At 42.2% G+C, this 12,573-nt stretch overlaps 1 protein-coding gene across 2 annotated transcripts in view; it reads right to left on the bottom strand.

Annotated features, from left to right (window-relative positions):
- The window catches only part of b4galnt1a (beta-1,4-N-acetyl-galactosaminyl transferase 1a), a 96,009-nt gene that overhangs the window by 33,745 nt on the left and 49,691 nt on the right, over positions 1-12,573 (bottom strand). The window lies entirely within an intron of this gene.

Here is a 12,573-nt window from a genome sequence, read left to right as displayed (position 1 = left end):
ATGATTTAACGTGGCCAAACGTTACAATATAAATACTAATTGGATAGTTGATGATAAACATTAATTTCATTATCTGAAATATTATAAAATCATTTAAGTCTGCTATAAGCCATTATCCCTTTGTGTATGATTATTATTGTCTCACAGTAGTACATTGTGTGTGTGTTTTTAGCTAAAGTGGATAGAAAAGACAGTTTATGCAAAAGTCTTCTTAGGCACCCAAGAGTTTTTATATAAATTGTCTTACAGTAGATTATTTTATTTTTAATAATAATATAAGCTGCATATAAGGAATACAACCAAATCCTCTGTCATACCATAAAATTGTATCATTATTTTGCATCGTGTTGAATCGCATCGTATCGCCCCGAATCGCATTATGTTGAATCAAATCGTATCGAATCGTATCGTATCTCAACAGGGGGTGAATCGTATCGCATTGCATCGCCCGGTGCTTCAAATGTATCGTTAATGTATCGTATCGTTGGCACCGTATCGAGATGCGCATCGCATCGGCCTCGTGATGGAGATGCACATCCCTAGTCTAGTGTGTTCATTCGATGGGTGAAATCCTCTTTCAGTGCCTCTGTGCCTGTTTTCGTAAGCAGTTAGCCTCTGGTATGCGTGCCATTAGCGTTAGCCACGCTTCTAGGCCTCTTTTCTTTTGGAAAGAATGATAAAAAAATTTTAAATAAAAAAAAAAATATATTTTTTATTATATTCGACTAAGAGGTTGGCCAGTCGACTACGGCTCCTTTCGACCGATTAGTCGACTAATCGATTAATAGGGGTCAGCCCTAGTAGCCACATAGAAGGGCTCATTGAACAATTTCGGAACTATTTTGCCAAATGAGCCAAATTGGACAACTAGATTCTAGATCTGTTCATCACGCATGACGCAACAGGCCTCCCACAAATTGGCGCAAATTGATCTTTCGTGTGATGAGAAAGTCAAGTTCACTGGACAGGCCCTCGCAAAGTTCTGGATATCAGTCCGGAACGAGTACCCAGTGTTGTGTAATGCTGCGCGGAGAAAGCTTGTCCCCTTCGCATCAACATACCTCTGTGAAGCCGGATTTTCGGCACTGACATTAATAAAAAAATAATACAGATCCCGCCTCAGAGTAGAAGCGGATCTCCGCCTCTTTCTCAGCACAACGCAGCCATGTATCATGGAACTGTTCCAAATGTACAAGCACACCCTTCCCATTAAGTCTCGTTTATTTTTATTTTGAAAAGCGCACGCGAACACATTTTTCTTAGATTTTTTTATGTTCTGGCAACATATTTGGGCTAAATACTACATGTATGCCTCGTTTTATAAATGTGTATACAGAAACAATTCCGTTGCTCTTGTTGATTATTCATTAATTTCATTGATAACATAGTGCTGTAATAAAATGGCAAGGCTCATTCTGCTAGTGGCTTTGGTAAGTCTGATCACGCGGCCATTTTCCTTTCACCAAAGTACAAACAAAGAATCAAGAGCACTCCTGTAGTCTCGCAAGAGGTGCAGAAATGGGATGTGACGTCAGAGGAGACGCTCCAGGCTGCGTTGAGTGCACAGACTGGAGCGTGTTCCGCGACACAGATAACATTAATGTCTACACGGAGACAGTGCTGGACTATGTTCGTGCTTTGGTGGAAGAAACAATCCCCACTACCACAATTAGAGTTTACCCAAATCAAAAACCCCTGGTAGACAAATTCGTCCGTGAAGCTCTGAAAGCGCGCACCAAAGCATACAATGGCGGCCTGGTGGCAGGCAACATGAATGACCACAAGGTGGCGCGATACAACGTAAGGAGGACAGTGACAGAGGCCAAACGGCGCTACAGGGATAAAATTGAACTCCAGTTTGAACAGGCTTTACTCCAGAGCTATGTGGCAGGGGCTCAAAACGATGACAGACTACAAAGGCACCTCCCCTCAAACTGAACAGTGACATCTCCTTAGCAAATGACCTCAATACCTTCTATGCGAGGTTTGATGCTGGTAATAACAACACCAGCCCACAAGCCACGGCAATGGGGGGGGGGGGGGGGGGGTCTGCTGCTGATGGAGACTCAGTGTTCAGGGTAACAGAGCATGAGGTGAGGCGGACCTTTAAAAAAGTGAATATCAGGAAGGCAGCAGGACCGGACGGCATCCCCGGCCGCGTCCTAAAAGTCTGTGCCGACCAACTGGCCCCGGTATTCACTGACATATTTAACCTGTCCTTAGAACAGGCTGTCATCCCCACCTGCCTGAAGAAGTCCACTATTATCCCTGTACCCAAAAAATCCAAGCCTGCTTGCCTCAACGACTACCGCCCTGTAGCTCTCACCTTCATAGCCATGAAGTGCTTTGAGAAGCTAGTAAAGGGCTACATCTGCTCCTCCTCCCCATCAACATGGACCCCCTGCAATTTGCATTCTGCCCCAACAGGTCCACGGAGGACGCCATAGCCCATGTGCTGCCACACAGCAGCATCACACCTGGACAAGAGGAAGGGGAACTATGTGAGAATGCTATTCATCGACTACAAGCTCGGCATTCAATACCATAGTCCCCTCCATACTCATAGCCAAGCTCAGGGACCTGGGCTTGAACTATGACCTCTGCCAGTGGGTCTTGGACTTCCTGACGGGCAGACCCCAGGTGGTGAGAGCAGGCAACTGCACCTCCTCATCCATCACCCTCAACATAGGGGCCCCCCAGGGCTGTGTTCCGAGTCCCCTCCTCTACTCCCTGTACACACACGACTGTGTGGCTCAGCGGAGTAGCAACACAATCATCAAATTTGCTGACGACACAGTGGTGGTGGGCCTGATCTCTGCCAACGACGAGAGGGCCTACCTGGAAGAGGTCAAGGTCCTGGCGGGATGGTGCCAGGAAAACAGCCTCTCCCTGAACGTCAGCAAAACAAAGGAGATGATTGTGGACTTCAGGAGGTCGGGGGTCAAGGACTACAGCCCCCTCAGCATCGACGGGGCACCGGTTGAGAGAGTCAACAGCTTTAAGTACCTCGGAGCCTACATATCCGAGGACTTGACATGGACCACACACATTGACAGTGTTGTGAAGAAGGCACGACAACGCCTCTACTTCCTCAGGCGCCTAAGGAAGTTCCAAGTCAGTCAGAAGATCCTTAAGAACTTCTACTCATGTACAATAGAGAGCATCCTGACTGGCAACATCACCTCCTGGTTTGGGAATAGCACTGCACAAGACCGAAGCAGACTTACAAAGAGTGACACGTTCAGCCGAACGCACAATTGGAGGGGGGCTCCCCACCCTCCCAGAACATTTACAACAAGCGGTGCAGGGGCAAGGCTAAGAGAATCATTAAAGACTCCAGTCACCCGAACAACTGCCTCTTTGAACTGCTGCGGTCAGGCAAGCGATACCGGAGTCTCAAGGCGAGCACAGAAAGACTCAGAAGAAGCTTCTATCCCCAGGCCATCAGGCTGCTCAACGAACAATGAACACTACACAACAACAACCATCAAACGCACATAGCACACACATCCACACGCACACACTCACTTTAAACAAACCACACTGTAGCACCCACTCCACACACTTTATAGCACACACTCACTTTAAACAAACACACTGTAGCACCCACTCCCCACACTTTATATTTATTGATGAAGGATTGCACTACAACTCGTACACCTTACTGTAAATTGTACCTAAATTGTACCTCATCCCATTTCTGCTTTGCACTATATAGTATTGTACATTAGTACACTGCATAGTATTGTATATTATATGGTAACTCAGTTACGTCTATTCTGCATCAAACATTGTACATATGTCTATACTGAACACTGTGACCTCATTTTCTACTTCTAATTTACATGCTATACTATGTTATTTGATACTATCTTGTCTAGCACAGTCTCTGGAGCGTAACAGTAAGAAACATTTTGTATGAAAGTATTCTGTACTTCTGTATGACAACTATTAAAGAAACTTGAAACTTGAAACTTGAAATGTTCTAATAAATATGCATGATCAAGTTCAACAATGTGTGCTTTTATTTTTATATTCCTTATTTCCACATTGAAATTAGGAGATACATTAAGTGTGGGGTTGCCAAAAGAAATCCTAAATAAAATGGGGTTGTGGTATAAAAAAGTTTGAGAACCCCTACTCTAGAATTACATCGTTACTACAGAGTACCGATTCACATTAGTTCGATAAAATGTCAGTACCTTTACATGTTTAGTATAAGAGTGTATTATACTAGAGCAGTGGTCACCAACCTTTTCCAACTCAAGATCACCTATGATGTCAACAGAGAAAGGCTAGATCTACCGACTCAAATTCACTAAGAAATAATTTACTTTTCAATTGATATAATTTAATTGTACCCACTGAAGGATGTCGAGGTTTTTTCAATGTATATAATGTATATATTGGGGGAGATGACAGCATCTAAAGGTGCCAGGTCAGAGAGGTAGATGTGGTGGTGGAGACAGGCAGAGAGAGAGTGTATTAGATAAGGATTGAAAGTGCAGACAGGCTTTGGACGTTTAGTGTGTTGTAGGAGCTGATTAACGCCATGCAGATGAGGCTGTGCTGTTCTCATCACCAGCTGATAGCTACAGCGTTTGTTTGGGGTAAGTTACTATCAACATTGCCGTTGCTATAGTGATCTGGGTCAAAATAGCAGAATGGTCAGAGAGAGAGAGAGTTTGACACCACTAGAAACAGACGTTTAATGTGTGTGAAGGGTGAACAGCAGTTGCCATGACAGCGCGTCACATGGCAACAAGAAGAGGGGTGGGGCCTGTCATTGCTATGCCGAGATGATAATGATGATGATTAATATTATAAATGTGAGTTTCCTTCCGGGTGTAAGTTAGATCTAGACACGAAAGCTGACGCGAGCGGACGTGGATCAGAGACTTTCATCCCTCTCTCACCCTCGCCGGTGGGGGAGGGGAGATGACACATCATCATTAGCTTCAGCTAACGGGAGAAGGGTTTTGGCTAACGACGACACCTCAGCCACTATTGGACTAAACAGCAGAAGAGACGATAGAATAATGAATTTAATGAATTTAGTGTTCCATCAAAGACTTTTCAAGGACAATACGAAATGGGTAACATCTGAGGCTTTTGTTTATGTAATAAACAACGATTCCAAGAAAGGTACTACGCTGTCCAGTGTCGAATTCTTAGGTTTACGGTTTGCATTAAAGGGTAATGACAAAGATTGTACAGCCAGTATGAGAAGACGTCAAAGAAATAAACACAACGCAGAACCCACACAAGTCAACAGACATTTACAGGGGCCAGTTCCGAATTGCAGTCTCCCGTAGGTGCTCTTTTAAAGAGGTTTTGAAGGTGGGTAGTGATTCACATTCCTTTACAGCTGTGGGTAGGGCGTTCCACATTGTTGTGGCATAATTGCTAAATGTGTTTAGTCCCTTGTTTGAGCTGAATCTGGGTTGAACATGATTTGTGGAGCTCCCTCTGGTGTTGTGGTATTCACTGACCTTTGGGAAGTATTTTGACATGTACATGGGTACCTTCGTGGTGTAATGTATCTTGTAGACCAGGCCCATTGCAAGTTGCTGTACTCTGTCGTCTACTCTAAGCCATCCTAGGTAGTCAAAGTGGGCAGGGGTGAGGTGTGTTCTAGGTCAAGTAGTAGTCTGACCAGTTTGTTTCGTGATGTTTGTAATCAGTGGTGCAGTGGTGGTCCCACGCGGTACCACGCTGTCCCAGCACTTTTCTGAGCAGAAGTACGCGCACGGATGTGCACGCGCGCGCACACAAAAATGGGTTCACAACTTTCACTCGACTCGTCGCGCCGTGCGCCAAGTACCGGCAACTTATCCATCACCTAGTCTTTGCATAACAATAGGATACCAATAGCATAACAAAGAACGAGAAGTGCAAAACCAAAATACAAGCCCTGTACCAATTGGTGGGGGTTTGCGTGACCCGTTAATTATGTTTAAGGCAAGAAATAATACACTGCCAGAAAAACTACAAAATCTTTTTCATTTAGAAAGTGAGTTTAGTAGGAGAAAATACTATTTTAAACATCAGTTTGCACGTACCACACTTAAACAGATGTGTCCTTCAGTTATTGGTGTAAAGTTGTGGAATTCTCTCCATAGCGAGCTTAAGGGATGTAATAGTGTTTATCAATTAAAAAAAAAACAATTTCAAAAAAGAAATGTAGTCAGTATGAAAATAAAAAGAAGCAGGGAAGCTGGACCAGCACTCTCAGGTTCAAGTATTTAACACTTTGAGTGCCACTCCGGGTTTTCCTTTTTACCCCCTGAATGCCACGGTCCGCTCCAATGTTAACGTTAATATCGCCTAATCTATGTTTTAAATTATTGCTATGTGTCTAATCTGCCCGTCGCTTATCAAAGACTCATTTTCCAGTCAGTGCTGTCGAGGCAGATTGGTTTTTTATCACTCCATTTCCGTTTCAGAGCATTTAGAAAAGCACTCGTTTTGAGATAAAAAACAGTTCATTCTGGACCATTCTGTGAAAATCGTCTTTTACTGTAATATTCCATAACGTTGTTATTTGTCTGCCTATTTATGAATAGTTTTCAAATAAACGCTAGATGATCAATATTATACGTGCACGCAAGCACATTCGGGCCGCGCACGGATAATCGCCGTTTTCATTTCCTCTTCGACTTTTACATTGAAACCGAAAGAGCCCATTTCACAAAACAGCCTATATCTTCATCAAAATTAGTCTGATTATCCTAACACTGATAACATAGATTCCTTACCTGACATCAGATGGTATCCAACTGGTATATTCCAATTCCTGATCACCATTCGAAAAAATCGATAAGTGTATTGATCCAACGTGTGTACAGTGCAGTACATGAATCCGCGGTGCTCAGAGCCCCCTGAATGAACGCTGGGACTCCGGCTGCATCAGTGGACTGGAAAATGTGGAGTACCGGATTTCTTTCCCCATCCATTTTCATTGAGTCCATTCCAAAATCCCTTATGTCATCTGGGAGACGACACGGGGCGCTTTTTTCCACATATGATCGCCGGCGCCGCTCTGTAATACTCGGGTAGGCTCGGGTGATTATGATTTCAGATCGCTAAAAAAAATAAAATAAAAAATCCGGGAAATCTCGTGAGTGGCTTTCAACCACCTATTAATAAACCCGAGATATCTCATGAGTGGCACTGAAAGTGTTGTTAATAGCAGCCTGAAGTGGAAACAAACATGTTTCGGAACTCTTGTTCCTTCGTCAGTGTTATGGCTAGCAATGAAATTACAGTCAAGATGGTGGTTATATACACCTGGTGGTTAATGACTTGGCAGGAAATGGCATCACGGCGCAGGTGTGCCTGAGTCTATTGGTCCACAATGACCAAAGGAAAGAATTATCAAAATAGAGTCTATTCGTAAATACACAAATTATACATATATAAACAAAAGCAAAAATACATTACATTACCAGAAACTTGATATGTAACATGCCCGTAGTTTCTAGGGCTAATTGAGCCCCTTTACTTATTTATTCTCTATTGAGAATCATAGGAAAAACATATGAAAAACATACCTCATGCTTGAAAACTACCACATGAATTAAACCAAAATAATAATATTATAGGTAAAAGGTGCTTAACACTTTGATCGCCCGGGTTAAATTCATAATTTACCATCCCTCACCAGCCCTATTTAACATGGAGAAGTTCCCCTTCTTTGCAGGGCTATAACTTTTTAAATTATATTGCTAAATTGACATTACTATGGCCCATTCAACGTCAATTATCTATCGTTCAGGACGTAGGAACGTTATACTTTTTCATTCACATATTCATACTAAAATACGGTCTAAAGTATAAATATGTTTTTATCGTTTTCTGCAGCATTCTCCAGAACGTGATTTATAGCCCTAAATGCATTATATTGATGATCAAATACAGTTTGATAGCGATCTGCGTGAGAAAAAAAAATTCAAATGGACGTGCTTCTAGAAGTTACTACTTATCATCTGATGTTGACCGGATGGGGGGGGGGGGGGGGGGTTGTTTATAATTCCGTGGCCAACGTTAGATGATTCATCTAGTGTGGGTGATATGATCATTAGAGCAGTTTGTATCGAACACGGTAAAAAAAAACGCTGAAACTCACCGCAGCTTCCTCGTAGCATTGGGCGATGAGCGTGGAGCAAAAATATTCCTATTATGGGATGTTGAAATATGCGATCCATCTCCAGGTTGTATAATAGTATATACGTCCAAATCATGTTGTTTATCGAGTTATTGGTAACGGATCACTATCCATTGTGTCGCGCTCGAGTCCCGGCACCTATAGCGAGTGATCGGACCGAATTTGGATGAGCACCAGTTTCCGTTTCCGGTTTGGGCGATCCCCCGATCGGCCACCAGATGGCGCTCTTGAACCGTTGGAGAGTTGAGAGGGGATCAACAGTAGATCTCAAGTCTCCGGGGGAGAAATATGATTGCGATCACAGATTTTTGAAATATTGATCTCAATGACGTGTTACGGCGTCATTGGCAGAATTAGCATGGCGGGGAATGACGAGTTTAGGCGTCCTTGGCGATTAAAGTGTTAAGTAAATACTTGTTTAGTTTAGGAATAAGGGGCAGGTAACTATAGGATTTATTCTTCTTCCTGCTCCTTTTGTCCATGGAATGATATTTATGATTGTGTAGTGAAGAAACTCTGATTGTATGATTCCATGTGGCAAATAAAAACTCTGAACTGAACTGAACTGTGGAGCTCTCACTATGTGACAAATGGTCCCGACTGGAAGGATGAGGCATTAAGTTGTGCTTCCGAAGGAAACTGTCCTTCTATAAACTGTAAGTTACATTGTTAATTTAGTTTGTATTTACTTTTCTAGTTTAAGTTAATTCAATGAAAGAAATTGTAACTACAATATTGTATCTACAATTACATTTAAAACATTGTTTGTTTTTCAACCATATCTGTTGACATTAAAATGTCTTTATATATTGAAGGCTACATCCTGCTACCTTTTTCAGCTTCTCTATTTCAAGGCAATATTTACAAAAACTAAACTAAAACTAGTAATTTCCTATACAAACATGTTTCATACTATTTATGCATAATAATCATCTGTTCTGTGCGCATGCGAGGGAACATGTATGCGCATGCACGTGGCGTCATTTAAACAGAGTACAGGCACTTCAGATATTACGACTGCATCCCTGTTTGTAATCTTGTTTTTAGCGCCTTTGAGGTGCTTTGGTACCATGAGGTGCAAGCATAGTTGTAGTACCCTTGAATGAGTGCTCCTGCAGAGTCTTCAGGGTATTCTTGTTTACCAGAGAGGAGATCTGGTACAAAAATCTAGTTCGTTGGTTGACTTTTTTTATTACATTGGATGCCATTTTGTCACAGGAAAGATTTGCCTCTAGTATGGAACCTAGGTATGTGATTTCATCTTTCCTTGTGACAATATTGTCAGTCACCCACTGTAACTGAGAAGCCGTCGGTCTTGCTGAGTTTGTTTTTTGAACCGAAGAGAATGGACTCTGTTTTACCCAGGTGTAATGATAGTTTGTTATCAGCGAGCCAGGTGCAGATTTCTGAGCTGAGGGTTTTTTCAACCTGTAACTTGTTCTTGTCAAGAGACCAGCAGGGCTGAGTCGTTCGCGAACAGGAACAAGTTGCAGTCACAAGCTGACGACATGTCATTTGCATAAATTAGGAACAGTAACGGTCCTAGTATGCTTCCTTGTGGAACACCACAGCTCACTGGGAGGGGGGGGGGGGGATAGAGTACAGTTTACCTCCACCATCTGTTCTCTCCCCTCCAGGTAGGATTGCATCCAGCTCACTGATAGACTATCAAAACCAATTGCTTTTAGCTTGTCAATCAGAATGGAGTGATTGACAGTGTCGAAGGCCTTTTGTAGGTCCAACATGACCATGCCGCAGTATTTGCCTGCGTCCACCTCTTGTTTGATGTGGTCGTTCAAATAGAGAAGGCATGCGTCAGTGGAGTGGGATGTTCTGAAGCCAGATTGGAATTCGTAGATTAGATTTTTTCCCGCGAGGTACTTTTCGACCTGTTCGTAGACTATTTTCTCCATGACTTTCGAGATGGAGGTAAGAATAGAAACAGGGCGGTAGTTGCCTGGGTCTAATTTGCTGCCCTTTTTGTGCAGGGGGGTCACTCTCACAATTTTTTAATCCTTGGGGACGTGTCCCTGTTTTATGAAGAGGTTTATTATGTGTGTGATGACTGGGGTGATGGCGGCTGCTGAGGATAAACCTCCCCACCATATGTATATATTTTCTCCCACCCGCCCACCCCCTCCTAATGTACAGTCTCCTCCCCATCATATGTATATTTCTCTCCCACCCACCCACCCCCTCCTAATGTACAGTCTCCTCCCCATCATATGTATATATTTTCTGTTAGGATCTCTGGGTAACAGTACTGTATATTTGCATATCGTATATGTCACAAATGTAACAGTACTATATACCTGTATGTCATGTATGTCCCTATGTCATAAATGTCATGATGTCATGTATGTTGTGTGTATGTCATAAATGTCACTATGAATTGAAAATGGGGCACCCTGATGTAAACACGACAAATGTCTTTCTCTGGTGTGCATCCCCTTAACAATTGTGTGTATTAAGCCGTACTGTATTGTACCCTTTCTGCAATCTGTTAAATAAAGTTTCCATTCATTCATTCAAGGTTAACCTTTCACTACCACACTACAGAAGGTTAACCTTTCACTACCACACTACAGAAGGTTAACCTTTCACTACCACACTACAGATGGTTAACCCTTTCACTACCACACTACAGAAGGTTCACCTTTCACTACCACACTACAGAAGGTTAACCTTTCACTACCACACTACAGCATGTTAACCTTTTACTATCATACTACAGAAGGTTAACCCTTTCACTACCACACTAGAGAAGGTTAACACTTTCACTACCACACTACAGACAATTAACCTTTCACTACCACACTACAGGCGGTTAACCTTTCACTACCACACTACAGACAGTTAACCTTTCACGACCACACTAGACTGTTAACCTTTCACTATCACACTACAGACCGTTAACCTTTCACTACCACACTAGACCAGGGGTTCCCAAACTTTTTCAGCTCAAGACCCAAAAGAGAAATTTCCCCGGGACCCAAACTTACAAAAATACATCATGAATTGCCATAACATACATTTATAAACTACTGATAAAGAACACAACAAACCATGAATTTCAAATGTATATGAAATGTATTTATTAAATTATAAAAGTACATCACAGCAATAATCAGAGTGTAATGTTTAGTTGCTCACCACCTCATAAAATATGTACATACAATTTTGTAACACTTTTAACACTAGCACAGCCGACAAGGGGTCAAATGACCCCTAGGCATTTTCAATAAATGTATCCTCGTCACTCTGTCGAGCTCCAGCTCTGTCACTCAATGACTTTTCCTAAAAGTACCCGTTTTATCTGGCACGGTTTCTGAAATTTCAAAATGACTTCAGGAAAATGTAATTAGAATGTTATTCCACATATGGGCCGTTGGAACAGACGAAAGTCACAGCACTTTGCGAACGTCTAGCCAGCACAGGGGTGGCCAACCCGTGGCTCGCGAGCCGCATGTGGCTCTTTGCCTGTCAATGTGTGGCTCTTCCATCCAAAAAATAAACATCACTCAAACCTACATTTCATTGTGGTAAACCTCATATTTTTATATTCAGAGGTAATTATATAGTTTACACTGTTTATTCTTCCTCATATTTCTCATATAAGCTGTCGGGTCATCTGACCCGTTCCTGGCGGGAATCAGTGGCATTTTCTACATGGCTGTGCTAGTGTTAAATGAACAAACATGTTCTACTCTCCTTTCTATTTCTCACCCCTTTTTCAACTATCCATTTCTTACCCCCTCCCTCCGTCCCTCAACCTTAAACCCCAACATTGAGCAGATTCACATAAGTACCGTACTTTTCGGACTATAAGCCGCGGCTTTTCCCCCCATTTTTTCGACCCTGCGGCTTATATAACGGTGCGGCTTATATGTGACTCGACGTGACCAAACCCGAAAATGTAAAAATCTAAATATTGCTTTTTTGACTGCATTGAAATGTTATTTATATGTTCCCTTATTTGCTAAACTTAATACAACTTGTAAATTAGTTAATTCTTGTTATTTGTCCGACTGTATTGCCTCCCAATGCTAATTACATATGGTAATTAAACATTAAAACACCTGCGGCTTATAGTCCAGTGCGGCTTATATATGTACACGTCATTCAATTTAGCTGCTGCGGCTTATATTCAGGTGCGGCTTATAGTGCGAAAAGTACGGTATGTGGTGCCAAACTGAATCAACGCATCTATAGCTTTTTTATAAATTTTTTTTATTATTTTTTTAATTTTTTTTAATTTTTATTGGCGACCCAATAAAAACGGGTCCGCGACCCATTTTGGGTCACGCCCCTAAGTTTGGGAAACGCTGCACTAGACAGTTAACCTTTCACTACCACACTATAGAAGGTTAACCTTTCACTACCACACTACAGATGGTTAACCCTTT

This window comes from Notolepis coatsorum (assembly GCF_963971535.1).
Source record: "Notolepis coatsorum genome assembly, chromosome: 17".
Lineage (NCBI taxonomy): Eukaryota > Metazoa > Chordata > Actinopteri > Aulopiformes > Paralepididae > Notolepis > Notolepis coatsorum.
Note: the sequence above shows the minus strand (reverse complement) of the source record. Positions and strands in the feature narration are given on the sequence as shown.